Raw genomic sequence first — 10,000 nt, 5'->3', positions numbered from 1 at the left:
GACGGGTATAACGGGCCCTGGCGTAGCTTTAAATGGGCTTTCTGCAGCCTGTTTCATCGCTTACGGCCATACCACCCTGAACACGCCCACTTCCGGTTCACTTCCTGGTAGCAGCTTGAAGCACATGGTGAGAGAGAGAGGAGAGGACACAGCGTCGTTGAATTACAAAAGAAAAAGAAGAACATCTGAGATAAAAGAAGTTACTGACTCCCCCAGCAGCATATGCTGCCAGGGGGACAGTCTTCTGGCTCCAAAAAAAATATTAAGGACGGATAACTCGGTTATGACCCAAGCTATGGAAAAGACAAAGAGTGTGGTAATGGCGGATAATGGAGAGGTAGCGCGGAGGGACTCCCGTCCAACCGTGGCAGGTGGAGAGAGGAGAGAGGGAGTGCTGGAGGTCGGAGAGAGTGGAGCCGACTGAGGAGTGGAGAGACGAGCAGGGAAGGAGAATTTGATGAGCAGCAGAGTGGGGAGAGCAGGGGAGACTCTGCAGCATGGAGGACTCGATGGAGGAGCAGCGCGGAGGAGGGGAGAGGACAGAGAGGAGGGGAAAATGAAAGAGGTCAGGAGTAACAATATTGCAAAAGACCTTGTGATTAATGTTGACATCGAGGGGGATGATATTGTTACAATGATTGACCTCCTGAAAGCGGTGGAGCTCACATGCGGGAGAGTGTTGGGGTGCAGAACAAAAAATGGGAAGCGCTGGGAGCTCACCATGAGTAACACAAAAGGAAAGGAAAGACTGTTGGACGGCTTCAAAATAAAAAACTCACGCATCGTGGCTACGGAGCTGATCAGAAACATAAGAGTGGTGTCTTTTTTAAACTTGCCACTCTACATTACGGACGATGAAATAAGAGACAAGTTGAGTCAGTGGGGAGTGGAGCCGGCATCTAACATTCGCAGGAGGAAATGGGCAGGGACGGAGATCTTTGACGGGACTCGTTTCCTAAAGGTGAAATTTCCAGAGTCTGTCTCATCCCTGCCCTACAGCACGAAATTTGACACCCTGGAGGGTTCGGAATATTTTCGTGTGTTGCATGACCAGCAGGCAAAAGTGTGCAGGTTATGTTTACAACCGGGACATATTTTACGAGAGTGCCCGGAGTTTTGTTGTTATCGCTGTAAAAAACAAGGACATTATGCACGGGAGTGCGCCGATATGACGGCAGTGGCAACGGAGAAGAGAGAGATGGTGGAGGAAGAGGAGGAGGAAGTGGAGGAGGACGTGGAGGAGGAAGGAAGCGAGAAGGAAGAAGCATCAAGCGAGATGGAGACGGACGAGGAGGAGAGGAGAGAGTCAGAGGAAGAGATGGAGGCTGTTGGCGTAAAGAAGAGCAGCAGCGACAATGTCAACGCGACCAAGGAAACACAGATGCTGAAGGAAAAGAGTGAGGTGACGGAGAGGAGAGGAGGTGCGGAGCCGGAGGACAGCGGGAGCAGAAGGGGACGCAGCAGGAGTGTCCTCCGCAGCAGCGACGGTGGGGGAAACTCGCTCTCAGAGGGAAAGCTGAGCACATCAAAAGGGGTAAGACCTGAGGATGTAATTAAAGGGGGAGGAAAAAACATAACTGAAGAGGCTTTGCCTCAGAGAGGGACTAGAGGGAGGAAAAATAAAAAAGGACATAAAAAATGATGAAGGACATATATATGACAGGGAATATCTTTTTTCTTTCTTCATAAATGACTCTACAGCTAGCATCCTTAAATGCAAATGGACTGAGAAGCACTGCCAAATTTGATAAACTGATTAGATTGTGCAAAGCTGATATCATTTGCCTACAAGAGACTCATTGGGATGCAGCAACAGAGATAATAATGAAGAAATTGTGGAGTGGAGAAATTTTCTCTTGTTATGGGACAAACATAGCAAGAGGAGTAAGTATATTAATAAATAAAAAGAACTGTGATATAGATGCAACTTTAGTGAATTGTGATAGAAAAGGGAGGTGGATAAGAATCAAATTTACAATAAATAAACGGACTTATGAACTATTGAATATATATGCCCCGAATGTGGAAGGTGAACGTTCAGTTTTCTTCAAGGACATGCAACATCATGGACAATCTACTGACATCGTCATGGGGGATTTTAATGTAAAACTAAATACATTAGATAGTAATGTGATGGGTCCGCTGAAAACAGACACTTCCAGGGCTATATTAAGGGATTGGATGTTAAAGGAGAGATGGTGTGATGTGTGGAGAATAGAAAATTCAGTAATGAGGACATATTCCAGAATACAGCAAGTTGAAGGGAAAATAAATAGAAGCAGAATTGATTTATGTCTTGTGAGAGAAGATCAACTTATAAATGTGCACTCTGCTTACTATGAGATAAATTGTATAAGTGATCATGCATTTTTAACTGTTACAATGGGGGATTTGAGAAAAGGAAGGGGAGGGGGCTTGTGGCATCTAAATGCGAAATTATTGGAATGTGAATCTTATGTGAATGTCATACATAATTTAATTATGAAGAAGAGTGCACAGCCTGTTTTCATAAACAATATCATAGAAGAGTGGGAAAATCTAAAAGGGGAAATTAAACAGAAAAGCATTAATTTTGCAAAGAAATTGAGATTGAAAGAATCACAAAAGGAAAGGAAAATTATAGCTGAGATTGATAAAATAAATATGCAAGACATTGGTGATGAAGACAGGCTGGGCGCTCTGTATGAAGATCTAAAAGAATTGGGAAGGAAAAAATGTGAAGGAGCTATAATACGAAGTAGAGCACAATATGCAGTGGAGGGAGAAAAAAGTACCAGCTTCTTTTTAAACTTAGAAAGGAGAAAACAAAAACAATGCTATATACATGAGTTAAAAATTAAAGGTGGGGAAGTAACGTCAAAATTATCAAATATTATAGAAAATGTGCATGAATTTTATGTAAATCTGTTTACATCAGAAGGGTCAGATGATAAAATAACATCGGAGGTATTAGACAAATTAAAAGTGGAGTTAGCTGAAGGAGATAGAGAGTTATGTGATCAGGAACTCAGAGTAGAGGAAATAGAGGAAGCTATAAAAAATTTAACAACTAATAAGAGTCCGGGCAGTGATGGGCTGACGGCTAATTTTTATAAGGTTTTTGCCAGTGTGCTTAAGCCGATTCTATTGAAAGTATATAATGAAATGATAAAGACTGAAAGAATAGGAAAGACGATGGCAGAAGGTGTAATCACCCTGATTTTTAAAAAGGGGGATAAAACAGATCTGGCCAACTATAGGCCTATTACTCTTTTAAATGTAGATTATAAGATTTTGATGAAGGTGTTTGCAAATAGAGTTAAAACAGTCATGCATAGTATTATAGCACCGACACAGGCATACAGTATTCCAGGGAGGGGGGCACCAGACATAATCCATACTATTAGAGACACAATAGAATATTTAAAAATAACAGGGAGGGAAGGGATTTTGGTTTCGTTAGATTTTAACAAAGCTTTTGACAGGGTGGAGCATGATTTCATGTTTAAAGTATTACAGAAAATGGGATTTGGAGAAAAATTTACAAATTGGTTAAAACTATTATATAGTACAGCGACAGGGAGAGTCAAAGTGAACGGTGTCTTAACTGATGAATTCAAACTAAATAGGTCAGTAAGACAGGGGTGTCCCATGTCTTCACTGTTATATTCTATTGTAGTGGAGCCTTTAAGTGTGTTATTGAAATGTGACAATCATGTTAAAGGGATTGATTTACCTGGGGGGGGGGGGTGTGTGTCATCCAGCAATTTGCGGATGATACAACCTTGATGTTAAAAGATATGGAGAGTGTGAATAGGGCAATCGAGCTAGTGAACATGTTCGGTAGAGCATCAGGCTCCCGGATAAATATCATTAAATCAGAAGTACTATTTATTAACATGGTCAGCCCTGCACAAACCAGCATGAAACTGAAAATACAACCAAAACATGTGAAAATACTAGGAACATATATAGGAGTTGATAATGTGATGGCAAGAGATGAAACCTGGACAAAAATACTAAACAACATAGAAGTGATATTAACATGGTGGAGGATGAGAGATTTAAAACTCAATGGGAAAGTAGTGGTGTTAAATAGTCTGGTTTATTCTAAACTGAATTACGTGTTAGACGTATTAGACTTACCCTTGTGGGTATTGAATAGATTACATGAAATAAGCACTAAATTCATTTGGGGAAGCACAATTAGTAAAATAGCTAGGAAAACATTAATAAACAAATATAATGAGGGGGGTCTAAAACTGTTAGATATAGAAAGTAGGAAAAAAGCTTTTAGAATCAAGTTAGTTACGAAATATCTCTGTGACAACACTGACTATGGCTGGAAAAATTTAATGAGGTATTTTCTGAATAAGATATTAAATATAGGGGATTATGTGTTACTGATGAAACTGAAGACATCCATGATGGCAGCACTCCCACATTTTTATAGGGAGGTCCTGTCAGCTCAGGGAGAGTTCTTAGAACACATACACTATGGGGCTAGCTCTGTGAGCATGATAAAAGAATTACCTATTTTTCTAAACAAATGTGTTAAAAGAGGAGATCAATTGTTGTATAATGCAAAGATGATACAGGCAAAAATAGTTCAACTAAAAGATATAATGTACGAGGTGATACCTGGGTTTCTACCCACGCAGGCAGTATATGATAGTGTAAAAGAAATAGATTATGATGTAAAATATGCAACTGTGGACAATTATTACAAAGTAATTCAAGAAAGTATTCCACAATCATGGAAATCAAAAATCAAATCAGACACGAGAAGAGACAGGAGTAGTAGGTTTCCTGATTTAACATTTTTTCTTGGTGAAGAAATCAGAGATTTTAGTGTGATAAAGTGCAAACAAATCTATGAACGTGTTGTAATGAAGGTGGCACAGAGACCGGCCTCCTTGTCCTACTGGAGCAGGATGTATCCTACATTAGATGGGGACAAAATCTGGGAGACATGGAAAATTAAAGGGAATAGCATTGAAGCAGCAGATCATGATTTCAAATTAAGACATAACAAAATTTACACTAATGTGATCCTGCACCAGTTGGACAGGGGGGTCGACAGAGAGTGTGATGTGTGTGGGTTAGAAGCTGAAAATGTAGTGCATATGTATGTAAGATGTAATGAACTGGGTGAGTTTTTTGGCAGGTTGAAATGTTGTCTGATCAAAAAACTGGGATTAATCTGGGATGATAGGGATTCATGGGAAATTTTTGTTTTATTTGGTATTTGGGAGAAGAGCAGGGTGAAGAACACAGAGCTGTGCAGGTTCCTATTGAGTCACGCTAGATGGGCTATTAAATCAAGACGTAATATAGCACATTATGAAAATAGGCTCATTTCTGTCTGGTCAATCTTCAAAAGCATAGTACAGACTCAGATTAAATGATGCACAGCGCTGTGAACTTCACTAAGCTCTTCACTGAACACAGTAGTCTCTTCACTTACAAACATAAGGGTGAAATTGAGTGGCACTGGTAGAGGGTAATCCTTCAAATAAATGTCTAAAAGCAATAATGTTATATTGGGTAATTTGATAGAAGAAATGATGTCTGTAAATAATTTATTTTTATTTTTTTTCTCCTTTTTATTTATTCATTTTTTTGTTTTGTTTTTGTTTTTGTTTTGTTTTGGGGTTTGTGTGTGATAAGTGACTTTATTTGATAAGTATAGAGTGCCATAACAGTGTGGATCTTGCAAGAGGGAGCTGTTATGGCCAGTTACTGGGATGAATGTTAATATATTGTAATTTCTGGGGTAATTTGGATAGATGAAGGTAGCAAGGTTTGTAAATAGTTTATCTTTAATTTATTTGTTTGGTTTGGGGTTTGTGTGTGATGTGTGACCTATTCTATATAGTATAGAGTGCCATAACAGTGTGGATCTTGTAAAAGGGAGCTGTTATGGCCAGTTACTAGGACAAATGTTGATATATTGTAATGTTGGGGCAATTTTGATAGAGGAAGGTAGCAGGGTTTGTGAACTAAATGGTTTTTGTTTTGTTTTGTTTGTTTTGGGTTGTTTTGTATGTAATGTGTGACTGTAAAGGTGGATTTTTGTAACATTTGATGTGAGAATATTGTAAATCAAAAATATATTTTAAAAAACAAATATATTTTCATAATAAAAGACAAAAAAAAAAACACGCCCGATCTCGTCTGATCTCGGAAGCTAAGCAGGGTCGGTCCTGGTTAGTACTTGGATGGGAGACCGCCTGGGAATACCAGGTGCTGTAAGCTTTTTTCCCTCTCAGCTGTCACCAAAGGAGTGCGCTGTTGCTCCATCACCGCACACAGGGCTTTGAGGAACAAAAGCTGCAATCATTCCAGCTGTGTCTGAATGCACGCCAGAGAGGTGGCACTGAGACGCCTCACTTTCCAAGTAGTTTTTAGGGTTCCAGTTCTCACTGTTACAGCCTGTAAAAAGCCTGCAATCATCCCGCATGTACACAAATGGCCTGAGAAACAAGGTTGCAGTCCTTCCAGCTGTGTGTTTCTCCGCAGAAAAAAAACAACTATTCCTATCAAAGTACTGTTAAAGGATAGCATGTGTTTGATGGCTGAGACACCATTATCCGCCACTCAGCTGGTGTGAGCAACTGTCAGTGGTGTCACAGCATGTTTAAATGGGCTTTCTGCGGCCTGTTTCGTCGCTTACGGCCATACCACCCTGAACACGCCCGATCTCGTCTGATCTCGGAAGCTGAGCAGGGTCGGGCCTGGTTAGTACTTGGATGGGAGACCGCCTGGGAATACCAGGTGCTGTAAGCTTTTTTTCCCTCTCAGCTGTCACCAAAGGAGGGCGCTGTTGCTCCATCACCGCACACAGGGCTTTGAGGAACAAAAGCTGCAATCATTCCAGCTGTGTCTGAATGCACGCCAGAGAGGTGGCACTGAGACGCCTCACTTTCCAAGTAGTTTTTAGGGTTCCAGTTCTCACTGTTACAGCCTGTAAAAAGCCTGCAATCATCCCGCATGTACACAAATGGCCTGAGAAACAAGGTTGCAGTCCTTCCAGCTGTGTGTTTCTCCGCAGAAAAAAAAAACTATTCCTATCAAAGTACTGTCAAAGGATAGCATGTGTTTGATGGCTGAGACACCATTATCCGCCACTCAGCTGGTGTGAGCAACTGTCAGTGGTGTCACAGCATGTTTAAATGGGCTTTCTGCGGCCTGTTTCATCGCTTACGGCCATACCACCCTGAACACGCCCGATCTCGTCTGATCTCGGAAGCTAAGCAGGGTAGGGCCTGGTTAGTACTTGGATGGGAGACCGCCTGGGAATACCAGGTGCTGTAAGCTTTTTTTCCCTCTCAGCTGTCACCAAAGGAGGGCGCTGTTGCTCCATCACCGCACACAGGGCTTTGAGGAACAAAAGCTGCAATCATTCCAGCTGTGTCTGAATGCACGCCAGAGAGGTGGCACTGAGACGCCTCACTTTCCAAGTAGTTTTTAGGGTCCCAGTTCTCACTGTTACAGCCTGTAAAAAGCCTGCAATCATCCCGCATGTACACAAATGGCCTGAGAAACAAGGTTGCAGTCCTTCCAGCTGTGTGTTTCTCCGCAGAAAAAAAACAACTATTCCTATCAAAGTACTGTTAAAGGATAGCATGTGTTTGATGGCTGAGACACCATTATCCGCCACTCAACTGGTGTGAGCAACTGTCAGTGGTGTCACAGCATGTTTAAATGGGCTTTCTGCGGCCTGTTTCGTCGCTTACGGCCATACCACCCTGAACACGCCCGATCTCGTCTGATCTCGGAAGCTAAGCAGGGTCGGGCCTGGTTAGTACTTGGATGGGAGACCGCCTGGGAATACCAGGTGCTGTAAGCTTTTTTTCCCTCTCAGCTGTCACCAAAGGAGGGCGCTGTTGCTCCATCACCGCACACAGGGCTTTGAGGAACAAAAGCTGCAATCATTCCAGCTGTGTCTGAATGCACGCCAGAGAGGTGGCACTGAGACGCCTCACTTTCCAAGTAGTTTTTAGGGTTCCAGTTCTCACTGTTACAGCCTGTAAAAAGCCTGCAATCATCCCGCATGTACACAAATGGCCTGAGAAACAAGGTTGCAGTCCTTCCAGCTGTGTGTTTCTCCGCAGAAAAAAAACAACTATTCCTATCAAAGTACTGTTAAAGGATAGCATGTGTTTGATGGCTGAGACACCATTATCCGCCACTCAGCTGGTGTGAGCAACTGTCAGTGGTGTCACAGCATGTTTAAATGGGCTTTCTGCGGCCTGTTTCGTCGCTTACGGCCATACCACCCTGAACACGCCCGATCTCGTCTGATCTCGGAAGCTAAGCAGGGTCGGGCCTGGTTAGTACTTGGATGGGAGACCGCCTGGGAATACCAGGTGCTGTAAGCCTTTTTTCCCTCTCAGCTGTCACCAAAGGAGGGCGCTGTTGCTCCATCACCGCACACAGGGCTTTGAGGAACAAAAGCTGCAATCATTCCAGCTGTGTCTGAATGCACGCCAGAGAGGTGGCACTGAGACGCCTCACTTTCCAAGTAGTTTTTAGGGTTCCAGTTCTCACTGTTACAGCCTGTAAAAAGCCTGCAATCATCCCGCATGTACATAAATGGCCTGAGAAACAAGGTTGCAGTCCTTCCAGCTGTGTGTTTCTCCGCAGAAAAAAAACAACTATTCCTATCAAAGTACTGTTAAAGGATAGCATGTGTTTGATGGCTGAGACACCATTATCCGCCACTCAGCTGGTGTGAGCAACTGTCAGTGGTGTCACAGCATGTTTAAATGGGCTTTCTGCGGCCTGTTTCGTCGCTTACGGCCATACCACCCTGAACACGCCCGATCTCGTCTGATCTCGGAAGCTAAGCAGGGTCGGGCCTGGTTAGTACTTGGATGGGAGACCGCCTGGGAATACCAGGTGCTGTAAGCTTTTTTTCCCTCTCAGCTGTCACCAAAGGAGGGCGCTGTTGCTCCATCACCGCACACAGGGCTTTGAGGAACAAAAGCTGCAATCATTCCAGTTGTGTCTGAATGCACGCCAGAGAGGTGGCACTGAGACGCCTCACTTTCCAAGTAGTTTTTAGGGTTCCAGTTCTCACTGTTACAGCCTGTAAAACGCCTGCAATCATCCCGCATGTACACAAATGGCCTGAGAAACAAGGTTGCAGTCCTTCCAGCTGTGTGTTTCTCCGCAGAAAAAAAAAAACTATTCCTATCAAAGTACTGTTAAAGGATAGCATGTGTTTGATGGCTGAGACACCATTATCCGCCACTCAGCTGGTGTGAGCAACTGTCAGTGGTGTCACAGCATGTTTAAATGGGCTTTCTGCGGCCTGTTTCGTCGCTTACGGCCATACCACCCTGAACACGCCCGATCTCGTCTGATCTCGGAAGCTAAGCAGGGTCGGGCCTGGTTAGTACTTGGATGGGAGACCGCCTGGGAATACCAGGTGCTGTAAGCTTTTTTTCCCTCTCAGCTGTCACCAAAGGAGGGCGCTGTTGCTCCATCACCGCACACAGGGCTTTGAGGAACAAAAGCTGCAATCATTCCAGCTGTGTCTGAATGCACGCCAGAGAGGTGGCACTGAGACGCCTCACTTTCCAAGTAGTTTTTAGGGTTCCAGTTCTCACTGTTACAGCCTGTAAAAAGCCTGCAATCATCCCGCATGTACACAAATGGCCTGAGAAACAAGGTTGCAGTCCTTCCAGCTGTGTGTTTCTCCGCAGAAAAAAAACAACTATTCCTATCAAAGTACTGTTAAAGGATAGCATGTGTTTGATGGCTGAGACACCATTATCCGCCACTCAGCTGGTGTGAGCAACTGTCAGTGGTGTCACAGCATGTTTAAATGGGCTTTCTGCGGCCTGTTTCGTCGCTTACGGCCATACCACCCTGAACACGCCCGATCTCGTCTGATCTCGGAAGCTAAGCAGGGTCGGGCCTGGTTAGTACTTGGATGGGAGACCGCCTGGGAATACCAGGTGCTGTAAGCTTTTTTTCCCTCTCAGCTGTCACCAAAGGAGGGCGCTGTTGC

The 10,000-nt window shown here is 43.5% G+C and overlaps 7 non-coding genes across 7 annotated transcripts; all 7 read left to right on the top strand.

Annotated features, from left to right (window-relative positions):
- The first annotated feature begins 6,649 nt into the window (after positions 1–6,649).
- On the top strand, positions 6,650–6,768 carry LOC128384714 (5S ribosomal RNA). The gene has a single exon (XR_008324452.1). It is a non-coding gene; the product is annotated as a 5S ribosomal RNA (ribosomal RNA).
- A 412-nt stretch (positions 6,769–7,180) lies between these two features.
- LOC128384419 (5S ribosomal RNA) lies at positions 7,181–7,299 on the top strand. The gene has a single exon (XR_008324161.1). It is a non-coding gene; the product is annotated as a 5S ribosomal RNA (ribosomal RNA).
- A 413-nt stretch (positions 7,300–7,712) lies between these two features.
- Positions 7,713–7,831, top strand: LOC128384442 (5S ribosomal RNA). Its single transcript, XR_008324184.1, has one exon. It is a non-coding gene; the product is annotated as a 5S ribosomal RNA (ribosomal RNA).
- A 413-nt stretch (positions 7,832–8,244) lies between these two features.
- LOC128384506 (5S ribosomal RNA) lies at positions 8,245–8,363 on the top strand. The gene has a single exon (XR_008324245.1). It is a non-coding gene; the product is annotated as a 5S ribosomal RNA (ribosomal RNA).
- Positions 8,364–8,776: 413 nt separating this feature from the next.
- Positions 8,777–8,895, top strand: LOC128384441 (5S ribosomal RNA). The gene has a single exon (XR_008324183.1). It is a non-coding gene; the product is annotated as a 5S ribosomal RNA (ribosomal RNA).
- A 413-nt stretch (positions 8,896–9,308) lies between these two features.
- On the top strand, positions 9,309–9,427 carry LOC128384440 (5S ribosomal RNA). Its single transcript, XR_008324182.1, has one exon. It is a non-coding gene; the product is annotated as a 5S ribosomal RNA (ribosomal RNA).
- Positions 9,428–9,840: 413 nt separating this feature from the next.
- LOC128384439 (5S ribosomal RNA) lies at positions 9,841–9,959 on the top strand. Its single transcript, XR_008324180.1, has one exon. It is a non-coding gene; the product is annotated as a 5S ribosomal RNA (ribosomal RNA).
- Positions 9,960–10,000: the final 41 nt, after the last annotated feature.

This window comes from Scomber japonicus, chromosome 22 (genome assembly GCF_027409825.1).
Source record: "Scomber japonicus isolate fScoJap1 chromosome 22, fScoJap1.pri, whole genome shotgun sequence".
NCBI lineage: Eukaryota > Metazoa > Chordata > Actinopteri > Scombriformes > Scombridae > Scomber > Scomber japonicus.
This window is presented reverse-complemented; position numbering and strand designations above follow the sequence as displayed.